General features: G+C 41.6%; 1 long non-coding RNA gene across 2 annotated transcripts in view; it reads left to right on the forward strand.

The window, feature by feature from the left end:
• Window positions 1-14,174, forward strand: part of LOC147013046 (uncharacterized) — an 81,070-nt gene extending 66,896 nt beyond the window's left edge. Inside the window, exon 3 of one of the 2 annotated variants that reach the window (XR_015051166.1) lies at window positions 3,033-3,161. This is a non-coding gene — a long non-coding RNA (uncharacterized LOC147013046). Of the gene's footprint in view, window positions 1-3,032; window positions 3,162-13,420 lie in introns of those variants that run through there. The other variant, XR_015051167.1, reaches the window with a different exon arrangement.
• The last annotated feature ends 2,237 nt before the right edge of the window (window positions 14,175-16,411 follow it).

A 16,411-nucleotide genomic window follows, 5' to 3' on the forward strand; every position in this document is an offset into this window, starting at 1 on the left:
GACGGCATCGGCTTTCCCATTGAAGACTCCATTAAATAAATCACCAAGCCTGCCATGTTCACAAGAGGTAATCCCACAAGGTTCAAAGTCCACTAGCTGGCAGCTATTGTCGAAGGTTTGGGTGGAACGCACCTGTCTATGAACATTCTGGCCTTGCACTTCGGGCCTTGGGCCACGTCCTCGAGAGTTTACATTATGTGGAGTTGCAAGCTATCAGCTGTTTGGGCGAGTTCTCTCAAAGTTTTCCAACTCCTTCATTATGCAGAGGCACACCCCTTTCTCACAAGTATGTTTCCGAGTATTTTTGCCTTTTTTAGAAGCTCTGTGAGCCATTTTAGGAAACAGTCCTTATCTGGCACACACAATATACTTTATGATGCCTGAACACCGCTGTTTCCTGGGGTTTCTGCACACGTATGCTGAGCATTCTGGGGCAGAATACATCATTTTGAAAATGGCATATTGGTATGTCCTCCTTGGATGCGATCTGGCAAAATCGTTATATCTCTAAAATGGCTACAAAACCATGTTTGTTTGAAAACTGTTACTATACCATTGTTATGATGGCCTCGCAAAGCAAAATTTGTTTTCCACTAATGATACAGAAAAAGCACTGATATTGTATTTCAAGACATTTATGCTTCCGTCATACCACGCATGATCAATTTCAGTGTCTGGTGAGGTAAAGTTAGATTGGGTTCATTAAAACTTTGCATTAGTTCTGACCCAGCTCTCACAGTATCATTGTGAAACTGCCACGATGCATGTCTTCACAAAACGCTGTTATTCCCCAGTTGCCTTAACTTTGGGAATGGAGATGAATTCAGAATTTGAGTATTCACATATTTGGGGGGGACCAAACACAATATTTACAGAGACCATCTCCTACTACTGCAGTGACTATAAATAAACCTGTGACTGTTGAAATACCAACTCAAATGTACGGCCTGTCTTATTCCATAAAATTGTCTGGGTCCATAAAAAGTTGAAATTACCATCTGTCTTGAAATGATGATTGATGTCTGATCTTTCCACCAATGTCAGTGATGGGATAGAAAACTTTCCAGTTCCCAAGTCACCAAAATCGTAACTCGCAAGGTGGTGGATGGTTCAGCCGTGGTCTTTGTTAGACTCAGTGTTTCTTGTAGAAGCAGACAACGAACCGTTTTAGAAGAAAGGGTTCTGTTCGTCACAGGTTTATGTAAATTGTTCGACTCCCTGCTCTTTCGTATATTCTTCTCCTTCTATCCCCTCCTGTATCCTTCATTATGTCTTTTCTGGCTTGCTCTTGAAGAAGGAGCAATTCCAATATTAGTGTTTAATGGAACTTGAAGCCTGAAGGTTGTGGTGGAAATTCCCCCAGAACCCCCCCCCCCCCCACAAGATCTGCACTTGAAGTTATAACATTATACAAACTACTAATCTCTAACTGTGTAATAAGCTCTCTTGCAGTGCCATGGTGTATTGTATAGATGTTCTCTCTGGGCTACTGCTACCAGTCTCACCTTGCATGGTGAGAAGCAGTGGATTCCAAGACCCTGAGGATAATTGGAATTATATAACAGGAATATGAGTTCCAAGGCCTGCTCCTCTCCTACCACTGAAAGGTGGGTTGCCTAGCAGTTTCTCTACCCCCTTCATTTCTCTCCAAGAACAGGCAAACTGCTCATTTCCACTCTTTTGTGTCCCTCTTCTCTCGACCATGGAATCACATCCCTGTGCCCATGCAGTCATGTTCTTCTCTGCAGTTCTAATAAATGTTGAGCAGTCACCATCCCGTGTTATCACCTCTTCCGATACTCTTAATTATGTCTCTTCTCAATAACTGGTGTCTCCTTTCGACATGCACTTTTCACATTTACCCTGTTTGTCAGTTTTTCCTGTCTGATTGCATGTTCCTTATCTATTCAACCCACGCTTTCCCTGCCTGCCCCGAATGTCCTCTACTTACCCTACCTCCCTCTGCTTCATCACTGCATCAGTGTCATCACTCTGCCATTCAGTTCTTTGAGTTTCGTTCTCAAATAATTACTTTTTATAAAGAAATAAAAATCCAAACTTTTATAGCTGGTCAACATTCGAACCCAGGTTAGACAATTCAGTGGCAAGTGTGCAACCCTCCAGGCGATCCTGCCAGGCCATGGACAGTAATGATAAGCATGAACAGTAAAACTTTCAACACCGAGAAGAGATTCCAGCATAATCTCTGTGGATTTCCATAATGCTGACAGCACATACTTTGAACACACCATTTTCCCCCTAATATCACAATGGAAGAGTGTTCAAAGTGAATATGGTAGTAAGGATCTTTGGGAAGGTTACAATGTTCTTTCTGCAACACATGATGCTTAGAGAGAGATGAAGAGGCTGTCCTTGAGGTGGGAAAGCTGAGCCAGCTCCATGAGAGCCACATAGTTTGCTGCTGCAGCCATTGTGACAAGCAGTGATGCAGGGGAGGATTAGCATTTGGTGGTGCTCACCTCCGCAGCAAAAAGGAGTGACCTTCTGACACCAAATGCTACATCAGGAATAGTATGATAGGCACGTTGTCCCAATGTTCTCCCAAGCATCGATAAAACAGACAGACAGCAGGAATGTTGGAAACAATGGAGCTACCACCGGCTGTGCTTAAGATGAATGAGAGCACGGGGGCATCTGGAGCTGTTTGCTTTGCAAGGAATCATAAGGTGAGTCACTCCACAAGCGCAGCATGCCAGACCGGGTGGCGTTTGTACTCTGATGCCATTTATATAGGTAGCTTGGTATTGCCTTCACGAGCACCCACTATTATCTGTGGGTCTAACTACTGTATCTCCAGCACACACAAACGAATGCTAACAATGGTTCCATACACTTTCATCCCCAGCTTCCCTCACAATCTTCTTCCCTTTTTTTTTTTCTTAAGATACCCTCCTCCCAAACTCACTTGCCAACTCTTTTCTCTCCTCCTCTCCCTACTTTCCTTTTCTAAATCCACCTTCTCACCTCCCCCTGTTGTTATTTACACTAATTGGATGATGTGCATTTACCAGGTATCAACGTGGTCACACCTTGCTGAACAAGTCTTGCGTGCCTTCACTCCTTGAGGATGTAACAGTGGAAAAGCGTCGAAACCGAACTCTTGCCCCATGTAGTTTAATCGGTAATCGCTCATATTGCTAACCTTGTGATGGATAGCTAATTACTGAGGAAAACAGTTCATGTGGATAACAAAGAGTTTAAGCCATGGTGGCAGTCGCATGGTTTTTCATTCTGCTTCATTGCTGACATTTGGCTGCATACACTCTACCTGCAGGCTTTGACTATAACACATCAGACTGATAAGACGTGACTATGATCTACAGATTCATTTACTGCTTCCAGTACTTCAAGTGCAACATATTGAGAACTGAAAAGCGTAAGAAAAGTCTTTTGATCCTAACAGCCACAGACTATTGAAATTAGGATACGAGCAATATTTCCAGGAGATAACGAGAGACATTTGACTATGACGATGATGACGACTACTACTACAACTACGACTACCAGTACTACTTTTTATAACAGCCCAAATTATGTACGTTTTTGTGCCAGACTAGCCAGGCCTAATTAATGTTCGAATGAAGGTGAATTTGGCAGGATTTTATCGTTTGTTCAGGGTGCCGGAAATAACTCACCTACTTTTCATGAAAGACACTGAGATCTTCAATGACTATTGCTGAAAGAAGTTGCGTCCTTCCGCTGTATGTCCGACACATCGATGCATCATCCTGCAGGCGAAACACCAGTGCGTGTTCACCAGGCAGGTCAAGATTCGAACCCAAGCTGGACAACTCAAGGGCTAGTCGGAGTTCAAACACCTCTCAGCTATACTGCCTGTCCTCAACAGGAGGCGTTTATAAACTGATGCAGCTTGATGTTGGCTTAACGTTTAGGGTGGCTGCCTTAAGATCCCAGGGTCTATGAGTTCAAGCCCCTGTTGTGCTGTTGATTTAACACAAGGTGAGTTAACTGAGCTCGTCATCCTTCTGAGGTTGGCAAAATGAGTGTCATCTTGCAGGTAAGAGAGAGGGGGTACTCCATCAGTGGCTGCCGCATAATAAACAAGTGGTGCCAGGCACAACAAATCCCACCCATTTAAGGCATAAATTTATTTTGGGGATCAAATTTAAATTTGTGAATTTAATATATCCTTTACCTGAATGTTGATTATAAGGAATATTTTAGTCTTAGTTTGAAGTCGATTAAACCATTTTTGACGAAGTTATGAGCGAAAATGATTTTGACCTTTTCGTGACCTGACTTTGACCTTTGACCTAATTGGACCCAAAAGTTAATGGGGTCGTCCGAGGTTCATTACCCACCTGTGGATACAATTTGACAGTGTTTGAGCCAGCCGTTTTCTCATAAAGTTGTATTTTCGTAACCATGTTTTAGTTTTAATGGAAAATTTGTAATTTTGACCGATGGCCATGACCCCCAAAACTTCGGACCCTACCGATCTTCACAAATATGAATTTTCACTGTAGGAATGGGTAGGATTATAAGGGACAAATAGAATAAGGTTCACTATAAGCTTAGTTTGAAGTAAATCAGATCATTTTTGACGAAGTTTTGAGCGAAAAACGATTTTAATCTTTTCGTGACCTTGACCTTGACCTTTGATCCAATTGGACCTAAAAGATAATGGGGTCGTCCAAGGTTCATGGCCCACCTGTGGATTAAATTTGATAGTGTTTGCTAAAGCCGTTTTGCCGTAAAGTTGCTAACAGACAGACAGACAAACAAATAAACCAATGTCACCCGCAGGGTGACCCGTATCTTGCCAAAAGGTGACCACGTGTGACTTCTTTAAGGTCACACTGAGGTGAACAGAACTGCTATCCACCAGGAGCGACTCCTTGAGGAATATCTGCCTAAGAGAGATTCCGATGAGAATCGTTCTACAGAGTAACCATGAAAAATATGTGTTTGCCTCATAACGTCACCAAATGATGTCATAATGTCTCAAGCTTGACATATCTAGAAAGCACTCGTCGAGGTATTCAATTTGAGGTACTACACGATATGGTTCCTAAAACTTGAAAATTTGACCTTGGGGTCAAATATGTTTGACCTCAGGTGCTAACCATGAAGGTCAAGGCCAATCGCCACCGAAAACTAGTGACCTTGACCTTTGACCTTCAAAATTTTATGCGCTGAAAGGGACCTCTATAGGCCTCTGATATGCGAAGTTACAAAAATTTCCAATGATAACTGTGCTCTGCAGAGTGATTTATACGTGATTACAGACAAAAAAACATATGAAGGTCAAGGCCAATCGCCACCAAAAATTAATTAGCTGAGCGCCAGACCATGAACTATATTCCCATGAAGTTTGAAGACGATCCGATCAAAATTACTCAAAAAAATAAGGGTTACGTCGAGTCCCTTGATTTGCGACAAAGTGACCTTGACATTTGACCTTGACCTTCAAAATTTTGTGCGCTGAAAGGGACCTCTATAGGCCTCTGATATGTGAAGTTACAAAAATTTCCAATGATAACTGTGCTCTGCAGAATTTTTTATACGTGATTACAGACAAAAAAAAACATACAAGCTGACGAACATATCTTGCAAAAACTTCGTTTTGGCAAGATAAATATGCGTTTGTCTCATAACGTCACCAAATGACGTCATAATGTCTTAAGCTTGACATATCTAGAAAGCACTCATCGAGGTGTTCAATTTGAGGTACTACACGATATGGTTCCTAAAACTTGAAAATTTGACCTTGGGGTCAAATATGTTTGACCTTAGGCGCTAACCATGAAGGTCAAGGCCAATCGCCACCAAAAATTAATCAGTTGAGCACCAGACCAAGAACTATATTCCCATGAAGTTTGAAGACGATCCGATCAAAACTACTCAAAAAATAAGGGTTTCGTTGACTCCCCTGATTTGCGACAAAGTGACCTTGACCTTTGACCTTGACCTTCAAAATTTTATGCGCTGAAAGGGACCTCTATAGGCCTCTGATATGCGAAGTTACAAAAATTTCCATTGATAACTGTGCCTTGCAGAATTTTTTATACGTGATTACAGACAAACAAAAAAAAAACAAACAAAAAAAAACATACAAGCTGACTAACATATCTTGCAAAAACTTCGTTTTGGCAAGATAACAAACAAACCGGACGATTACAATATCCCGCCCCCTCCTGGAGTCGACGCAAGTTCTTCTGCTGCCTTTACTTCCAACACAATGGAGAAGAATAAACAGAAATTCAGCAGAAAAATGTAGATAAATTACCATTTAATAAAGACACATGCAGGGTTTCCTTTCTCCATGGTCTGCTTTGAAAAAAATGCAAGCCAGCCGGCAGTTCCTCGTGAAAAAGCACAAGAAAATGATTTAGCTTGCCATTTGCCATAAAGCCTCCAAAAGTGATGTGTTTTTTTTTCTCTTTCCTCGTCTGGAATTGTCTTTGTGGTTAACTTTGAAACTGTGTCGTTAGGGTAGATCAGTGATGTGGAAATTGTCCTTTTGCTTTGGGAGTATTTTACGAGTTCACAAAGAAACTTAGCATTTCCTATCCGTAGCTCTTTTCAAAGCTTGGGCCAGAAGCGAAAATTCATGAGCATATTGTGAGCAATAAATACATTCGAAGTTGGAGAAGTATTCTTCAAAAGAAACTATGAGGAAAAGCATCGTTACATGCAACATGACAATATACAGGGTGTCCGATAAAAGGTTGCACAGTTGTTAACTCCATCACTGAAGGTGGATGGAGGTTGTTTTTACCTCTGTCTGTCAGTTTGTCTGTGTGCAGGATATCTCAAGAGGTTCTGGATGGATTCAGACGAAATTTGGCGGACAGGACGGGTGTGTGACGATTAAATTATTAGATATAGTGAAGATCAAAATCCAGATCTGGAAACTAGAATTTTTAAGTGATTCTTCAGCATTGAGATATGGGGCCAAAAACGATGTATAGCATGATATTTACCCCTGCCACTGAAGGTTAAGGAGGTTATGTTTTCACCCCTCTCTGTCTGTTTGTCTGTCCGTCTGTGTGCAGGATATCTCAAAAAGTTATCGACAGATTCAGATGAAACTTGGTGGACAGGTTGGGGGTGTGGCAAGGACGAATTGATTCGATTTTGGTGAAGATCCGAATCCGCATCTGGATACGAGAATTGTTTAATTTTTCAAGTGATTCTTCTCCATTGAGAGATAGGGCCAAAAAGATGTATGGCATGATATCTCAAAAATGTATTGGGCCCAATATGTTCTCGTGGATCAGGCATTACGTGGTGGAGGTATGCGCTCTACTGAGTGCCCTTCTTGTTCAAAATGTTATGGACGGATTCAGATGGAATTTGTTGAACATGTTTGGTGTCTGCCACGAGTGAATTGATTTGATTTTGGTGAAGATCCGAATCCAGATAGCATAATTATTAAAGTAATTGTTCACCATTGAGAGATCAGGCCAAAAATGATATGTAGCGCGATATTTCGAAAAGGTGTGGATGGATTGTGACAAACTTGGTGGATTGGTGGATGAGTTGGGTAGGTGATAAGAACAAGCCGATTAGATATTGGTTAAGATCTTGATCCAGATCTGGCCTATCAGTGGGATACAAAACGTAAACTGTTCAGTCTGGTGGAGGTTTGCGCTCCACCGAATGCTGTTCTAGTTTAGTCCTGTATTTGATTATAACACTGGCATCTTTAGAAAGGGCATCACAAAGAGGATCTTTTGTTTTCTTACCAGCCTCAGTGGTGTAATGGTTGGAGCATCCGCTCTGAGTCTCGAAGGTCAGCGATTCCAAGCTTGGCCCAGTCGTACATAAGGCATCAAAAATAATTTGTGCTGTTTCTTTTCTTGATGCTCAGCATTTTAAAATGATAAAGCATGGACAAACTAACCATAAGTTGATAATATCTCAGGCTTTGATGGGCCCAAGAGCCTGCCTCAATATTCCTTGTAAGGGAACTTATCATCATCATCATCATCATCATCATTATCATTATGATCATCTTGAATGTATCGGATAGGAGGAGGACATCCTGGTCTACACTTCCATATTCGTTGTTTGCATTGGTTGGTACATATAGTTAGGGAATTTTAGCAAATTGTATTGACCATCTGTGAAAAAAATTGCTTACCAAAAAATTTCTTCACTAACGTATTCATCTAAGTGTCGACTAACACCTATCAATTAGGGCAAACCCAAATCCTTTTGGAAAATTCTGGGGAGGCAATCAAAGTTCGGGTGCTCAGAGGGCCTGCGCGAAAAAAATCAGAAAATTAACTTTTGCCAATATTGAATTGTGGGATGTCTCACTAGGGGTTGTTTGGGGTGCTGAATTGATTCCAATCATTATTTTTGAGAAAAAAAACACTCCTTGATCATATAAAATGTATTTTATCGACATTTTTTAACAGAACTGTGCTCGATGGAAATGTTGCTTCGGCAGCTTTTACAACCTTATTCATCAAACTCCCCAGTATCTTCCTCACTCCTCTTGTCATCCAGCTGGTTTATGTTCAGGCAAGAGTTACCATGACAGATGCTGCAAGCAGAAATACACTTGACTCCTTGCTTTTTACAGCAGCATCTAAGTGAGCTGCAGTCCCCCGCACAGTTGCAGCTGGCAAACGTCAGGAGGTCGTCTGGTGCAATGGGGTCTGTAGAAGGGACTGGTGCATATCCTTGCTCAGTGAGTTGCCATCCTTAGTCCTGGGCATCCAACGATGGACTTTGCAGCATCAGCCAGTCTCTTGTCTGGAGGTAAGCTCGGAGAGAGTGCTGTGCTGCAGCTCCTGTTGACAGGGGGAGTTTTCTCAGGTTTTATGCTCCCAGTAGCAGCTCGTTTGCTGAAGATGTCGAATCTCAAGTCTTCCAAGTCTTTGGAGGATTTCCCATGGAACATGAGCATGAAAAGATCACAGCCTGCATTAATGATATCACCTTTCTCAGCTGGGATGTCCATAAACACGTCCATTGCCCTCTCTGCTTCATCAGTCTTGCAGAGCTTGCTCAGCAAAGTTGGTTTGCTAAACGCAAAAATTGCAGACACTGTATCGCAGCCAGAGAAGCTGTGCAAGAAGATGAGATACCTCCGGTATATCTCTGGGAGGGCCTCCCGGATCTTTCCGACATCGTAAGATGTTTCTTTGGCTGTCGTGAGGAAGATCGGATGGTCTGCAACATGATGAATCAGCATAACCAGGACGTCTGTGTCCTCAGCCCTCACCTCGACAGGGGACTCTCTTGCCTCATGCAAACATCACGGTAGATAAGATGCGCTGATGGTGTTTGGGAAGTAGAGCTGGAGCCAGGTGAGGTACTTTGCCCAGATGATATCCGGCGTTTTTTCGTCCTGTCTGAGCATCGGCCCTCCTCATCTTGTTCTATGGAAATAAAATTATTGTTTAGAAAGCAAATTTGAGATTATTATTGTCGTTTTTATTTGCAATGCTACTTCCTTTGAATGATGAATAAAAAAAAACTTACGATTAGCTGTTTCAGTTGCAGTGGATATACTTCTCGCACAACTGTACAACTCTGTTTTACAATCCACATGGTATCTCAACTTGCTGTCTTCTCCATTGTTCCAGTCCTCATTTAGTCTCCCGATCAACGCCGCATCGCCCACAAGTTCAGAATGTGATAAGATCCGTGGGTGGCCTTTATTGGAGACTTTTGAGAGCGTATGCTTTTCAATCCCGGAACCACCACAGATGAAACACCTCAAGCCAGGTTCAGTCACATCCTTGTCCATACTGTCCTAAAAATAAGACATTTTTTTGTAAACAACAGACAGGACATGAAATTTTCACACAATACAGACAGAACACACATACAGTGATGTGTTTTAACATTAATAGGTCCACTCTACGTTGAATATATTAACTTCTATCGAGTCCGGTACACAATAATTTTATAGCTAAAAGCTCTTAGCTAACGTCAGCTAACAGAGAATTCTACTGAGCATGAGCACAAGTATAACCAACAATATAGCAGTGGTTTCAAAAATGTATGCTGGTTTCAGCACAATTTGAACAATCTGAATCAATTGAGCCAAATTACCGCAAAACACAGTCTGAGATATCTAAAAATGTATCATATCAATATTTTACGGCCAGGGATTCATTTTTCGTCAAATATAATGGTTGGAATTAATTCAGCACCCCAAAAAAACCTCTAGTTAGACATCCCACAAGTCAATATTGGCAAAAGTTAATTTTTCCGATTTTTTCACGCAGGCCCTCTGAACACCCGAACTTTGATTGGCTCCCCAGAATTTTCCACAAGGATTTGGGTTTGCACTAATTGATAGGTGTTAGTAGACACCTAGATGAATACGTTAGTGAAGAAATTTTTTTGGTAAGCAATTTTTTTCACAGATGGTCAATACAATTTGCTAAAATTCCCTAACTAATAGTGGTTTTAAATCATGAAGTATGATGGCAGTCATTGCAGTTTAAACACTTTGCCAAGATTTATCCAAATTACATTTAACAGCTGTTTAAGTATGGATTCAACAAAGGAAGTGAGGAAGCCGTTCCAATCCTTAATCACTTTCACTAAAGAAACTGCTTCTGAGAAGTAGCCGACACTTGGACCTGAACACCATCATCGGATGACTTATGGTGGAGTTCATAATTGCGGGAGTGAAAAAGTGATGGGGGTTGATGCGGTCTCGTCTTTTTATGATCCGGAAAACCTGTATCATGTCACCTCGTCTGCATCTGTAACTTAGAGTTCATATTCAGGTGTCTCAGTCTCTCGAGGTAGGGGAGATGACTTATGGTGGGGACTCATTTGGTTGCCCTTCTTTGTACATTCTCCAATTAATTGCTGTCTGCTACATATCTGGGATACCATCCCAAGTTGCTGTACTTCAAGATAGGTCAGACCAGAGACTTGAACAACGGTGACAATGTAACTTCATCCAAGGTTGTGAAGGTATGCTTTATTAGCTCAAGTGTCTGGTTCGCCTTGGTGACTGCAGTGGAGACGTGATGATAAAATGCTAGGTCCTTGTCGATTGTGATACCTCGATCTTTTTCTTTAATGACATCTTCAAGCCCAATTACATTCATTAAGTCACACTTATTGACAGCATCTTTGCATCAATATGAAGGGTCTTGCATTTATCTGGGTTGTAAGGAAGTTTTCATCACTGAGACCACTCCACTACCTTATCCAGATCATCATGAATGGACGAACAGTCGTTACGGTTGTTTGCTTGGACATATATTTTGGATTTATCAGCGTAGATCTATACTTTGTTAGTAATCCAGGTGGGTATATCATTGATAAACAACAGGAAAATAGTAGGCCCGAACATGTTACCTTGCAGGATTCCTCATCATACAGCCCGACAACTTCTTTTTTATTTTACTGATGCCAGTCTCATAACCAGAGGTATAAGTATTTTTAAAATGGCACAACTCTTTCTGGGAGACTCTGATACTCTAAAAATGCCAATCCAAAGACGAGCCAAAGAGTATGTGACGCATCATGACATTTTGTTAATTATAAAGCAAAAAAAACTGGAAACCTTGAGCAGGACCTGCAAAAACAAAGAGTTGAAACATTCACTGGAGTACAATTGGAATGAAATGCAGAGAATAAAAAAACAAGAATGGACCAGATTGAGGGAGACCTTAGCTCTGTAGTCGACTGACGAAGTAAGGTTTTTGCAGCTCCTGAAAAAAAAAATGCAAACCAAATTTAAACACTTTAAGACAAATCGAATTGTCCCCTGGAGTGGGCTGTGAATTACGATTACCTGAAAGTGTACCCTGATATTTAGATAAAGTCATTGTGAGGTGCACAAAAGGCCACCTGAATGGAGATAATGCAGGTACGACATTCGCAGTGCACATAACAAAGCCACACGATAAGTAGAATAATGGAAAAATAGCTCTCCAAGCATAATATATCTTGCTAGTATGAAATGCTACAGATTATACTGCATGAGATATGGCGTGCGATGGGTCGGTATACAGACAGTCGAATTGTCTCCTGGAGTGGTCTATGAATGGGATGGTGTACACTCGCTTACCTTTGAACCGACTAGTTTAGATTCTATTCCCGACCCGAATAGAAAGAATGGTGTTTAGCAGGTAGGGCGTTGCATCACAAGATATGCCATCCCTCTGATGGACGTTAAGCCTGGTGTCCCATCATTAGTTGGTGTCATTAGTTGGTGGACGTTAAAGATCCTCGGTGCCATTTCACTGGCACCCTGAACAAACGACAAGTTCCTGCCCAAAATTTCAGGTAGGAAGTGGACGAGTCTTAACGGATATTCCTGAACACCAGGTAACAATGTTTGCCATTGGAGTGTGATTGCTACGTGGAAGCAGTTTCCACACTATTAAAAAAATTAAAAGTTCACAATCCTAGGGATTTGCGTGACACTCGTGAACTGTTATGTCTGGCAGCAGAGAACAACCATCACATGAGACGTTTTTACTTGCAAACTTGAAAGACCATAATTTGTGAAAACAATTGATTTAAAATGAGAAATGATGGTTAAACCAAATATATATTTTTTAATGATATCACATGTTCATTGTAATGTAAACCCAGGCCATTTTCAGGTATGTAGGCAACAGCCATTCTTATATATGAAACAATCCAGAGAGCCACAGATTTTGAAAGTGTGTTTTACACTACTGGATTCTAACATCTGCAAGTGAACATACAATACATCGCTGACTTCTCCAATATATGTCTAGGCATGCCTTGTGTGCTCAACATTTATAGAGGTACTGAGTGCATCAAAGGGAAGAAAATGAGGTGCATGCCATAAAAAGTAAGCTATCCTACCGTTGTGGCTCCAATGTACGAAAGGTCCCCACTATGGTGGTGCCCTGCTGCTCGAAGGATCGGTGAAAGACTTCCCCAACGCTTTGTGAATTGGTTCTGGCAGCCGAAACGAGTTGACAACAAAAACAAGTCATGCAAGATCACGAAGATCCATGCCTTTCAAATTCCGAAATATTTGTGTGTTCATTTGAGATGCAGCCAGGAAGTCACGGGAACGTCACAAAGATGGAAAAATTGCCAATTGTCAACCCGATTTAGAAAGTCAGTGTGGAGCATTAACCTGCCTGGGATGGGAGGGAAGGTTCTGACAAAAGATAATAATGCTACGCCTTCGGAGACGTTTGGCAACATTTTCTGGGTTGCTTGCCATCAATCTGCATTCTGCAGAGGAAGCTGCAAAGTGAATGATTGATTGATTACCCCAGCACACACATACAGAGACAGCGATCAAGGCATCGCTACCAGGGTTGATGGAAATTAGCTTCGATGCATACTGCAGTGAACAAGGGCAATGCATTTAATGTTATATAAACACTAACTTGCTGTTTTTTGTAACTATTCAGATGTGCATGTATGTACAGTGTATCCTCTATACTTCATGCTTTAGGAGCGACACGTCTGCTCGCCTGAGGACGCCCACTGGGAGATGGGTGAAACATCGCCTGAGACCGGATCTCCTCTTGCTTGTTTACTATTACATTAGCAGGGTAGATCTAGTTACTTTTTTGGTTGGATGTGCCTTTTTCCTGAAATAAATTATATGAGTGTGTGTGTGTGTGTGTGTGTGTGTGTGTGTGTGTGTGTGTGTGTGTGTGTGTGTGTGTGTGTGTGTGTGTGTGTGTGTGTGTGTGTGTGTGTGTGTGTGTGTGTGTCCTGCAAAAGTATTCACCCCCTCCCAAAAATGCCACATTTGGATGAATTCTGAATTATGTGGAAACAATTTTTTTTCAAATGAGCTATTTTATTCATAACTGAAGAGATCAAAGTAAACACTGTTATAGTTGAAGGAGGTTACATGTCAGGAATACCTGTAAAGAACATGTCCAAATCAAAATTCACTGGTTGTAAAAGTATTCAGCTCCTGAGGTCAGTACTTGGTGAAAACACGTTTTTCAGCAATGACTGCTCTGAGTGTTTCTGGGTAGGTCTCAACCAGTTTCGCAGAGTGAGATGGTGAAATCTTTTCTCATTCTTCATGTGAGAATTGCTTTAGTTTTGCCGAGTTTGATGGGGATCGTCGATGTACTACAATGTTCAAGTCTCGCCATAAATGTTCAGTTGGGTTTCAGCCAGGACTTTGACGAGGCTACTCAAGAACATTAATTTTCTTCTTCTTCAGTCACTTCAGTGTGGCTTTAGCTTTATGCTTCGGATCATTGTCTCGTTGAAATGTGAATCTCCTACCCAGTCAGATTCATGGCCGACTCAAGCAGGTTTTCATCAAGGATTCTCCTGTACTTTGCACCGTTCATTGTCCCTTCTATCTTGACAAGCTTGCCAGCCCCTGCTGATGAAAGCAGCCCCAGAGCATGATGCTGCCACCACTCTGCTTGACAGGAGGGTTGGTGTTGACTGGGTGATGTACAGTGTTAGGCTTGCACCAGATTTTGTCTCATCTAACACAAAACGTTTCTCCACATGCCTGCAGTATTATTAAGATGCTTTTTCACAAACTCCACACGAGCTGTTAGATACATCTCTTTAAGGAATGGCTTCCTTTTCTTGCCACCTGTCCATACAGGCGAGCTTCATGAAGGGAATGGGATATTGATGAACACTGCCCCTCATCTTGGACATCGAGTCTCTCAGACCCATGTAGATTATATCATATGCAAAATTGAGGTAGTGTTGGTCAGCACATTTGTAATACTGAAGTGAGGAGGATTAGGAAACAGACACAGGGAATTAATTAAGGAAGGTGGACAACCTGCCTTGACTTTGGGAGGGTGAGCAGGTGAGGGTTTCATGAGGAATGCATGTGACTGGGTGGTTTGGAGAGGGCAGCAACAGGAGAGGCCAGGAGGAGCAAGACCAGATATAACCTTGATTAAGATAGTGAGCCTTCCAACTTGTCACCAGTGGGAAACTGACAGTCTTTGAGAATTATCCTCCTGTCCAAAAAAACAAAAATTAAATGTGTGCCATTATGGTAAATAGTGAGGGACTGTTCCTCATACGGGAGCTATCTAGGGAAGTGGATTAGATAGTTTGATTGCCAACTCTTGTCAAGAGACAGTGTGAGAGCATGTGACTTGTTGGTTTTGAACGTCATGTTCCCAGTAAATGACCAGCGGCTTATCTTGCCTTTGTGTGGAGATTGGCATTCGGTGGTGGCTGACCTTTCACAAGAAATTTATCAACATCATTTGTGTGATGGTGCAGAGAATACCTCTATGCTGTCTAGTCTGGGTTTGATGAGTGATCAGGCTATAAACTATTGGATTGATGCTTCACATTCAGGGCACTGCATATGACATGATGGGGTCCCATCAGCTGGCATTAGTTGGTAAACATAGTAGAGATCCCACCATGTATTTTATGCAGTGTCGGAGAGTTGTTGCCTTTACCCTGAACAAAATTGAAATTCCAACACCCAAGGGCATCAATCACAATTTAAAAGTGTCGAGGGGGGGGGGTTGAAATTGCAAAAGCCAATACGTGTGGCCCAGGGTACAGACCCTGGAAAATCTATGTTTCTGAGCACTTCATAACTGCTTGTGCTAACTTTTCTGAGGACAAAAAGATTGGGGAGGGTCAACATTATTTTGTATGCTCGTCCAAAAGATGAAATTATAGGAACAAAATAAATCAAAGTATGTAAGAAAGGAAGAGAAACAACGGTCAAATGATGTAAAAATCCAATCAAGTGAGCAAGTGGTGAGAACAGCAGCTGTACATCACAAATGACGCTCCAAGCTGCTGAAGATTTTCCAAGATGAAAAAAGCAAATAAAACATCAGAATTCCTTTGAATCTATTGCAGTCGAGTCGAAAGCAACATCTGAAAATGTAAAATTAAGACGAAAACCATCGCGATGGAAGGACTGTCTTAATACACTCTCTTTCCGGTGTTTCACATTGCACATTTACATGGAGGATTTGCATCTACCTCCTCATTGGAATCCCCAGGAGTAAAGGGGGGGGGGGGTAGAAAACAAGTAGCTATAACCTTTCTCCTACGAGTTATGATGGACCCTTAGTCCCCTTGACAACTTAGGTTGAGATTGGATAACGACCAAAGACAGGCACCAAATTGTGTATTTCATCATGATGATAATGATGAAGTCACCAGACAAGCCCTAAAGTGTTGTCAACTATCGCTCTTAAGTGCTGGTACACAACACAAAGCGGTCACGGACGAATATAATTAATTACGTTTGGACTGAACGGCATTGATGTAAACAATGTTCCCAAAAAGCATTCAATCTTTATATTCCACTCGCAAAGTTATTCATTGTTCATTCAAACTTTTCATTAAATGTATTAAATCAATTGCAAGGAAAACTGCTTCATAATCCTTTGGAGACACATTTTTTTGTTTTTCAACCAAAAAGGTTGGGGGAACAATGGCTATTCAGTCTCCCCTCCTCCAAAACGTT

This window comes from Eptatretus burgeri, chromosome 14 (genome assembly GCF_056783735.1).
Source record: "Eptatretus burgeri isolate ZD-2024b chromosome 14, Ebu_testis_v1, whole genome shotgun sequence".
NCBI classification, from domain to species: domain Eukaryota; kingdom Metazoa; phylum Chordata; class Myxini; order Myxiniformes; family Myxinidae; genus Eptatretus; species Eptatretus burgeri.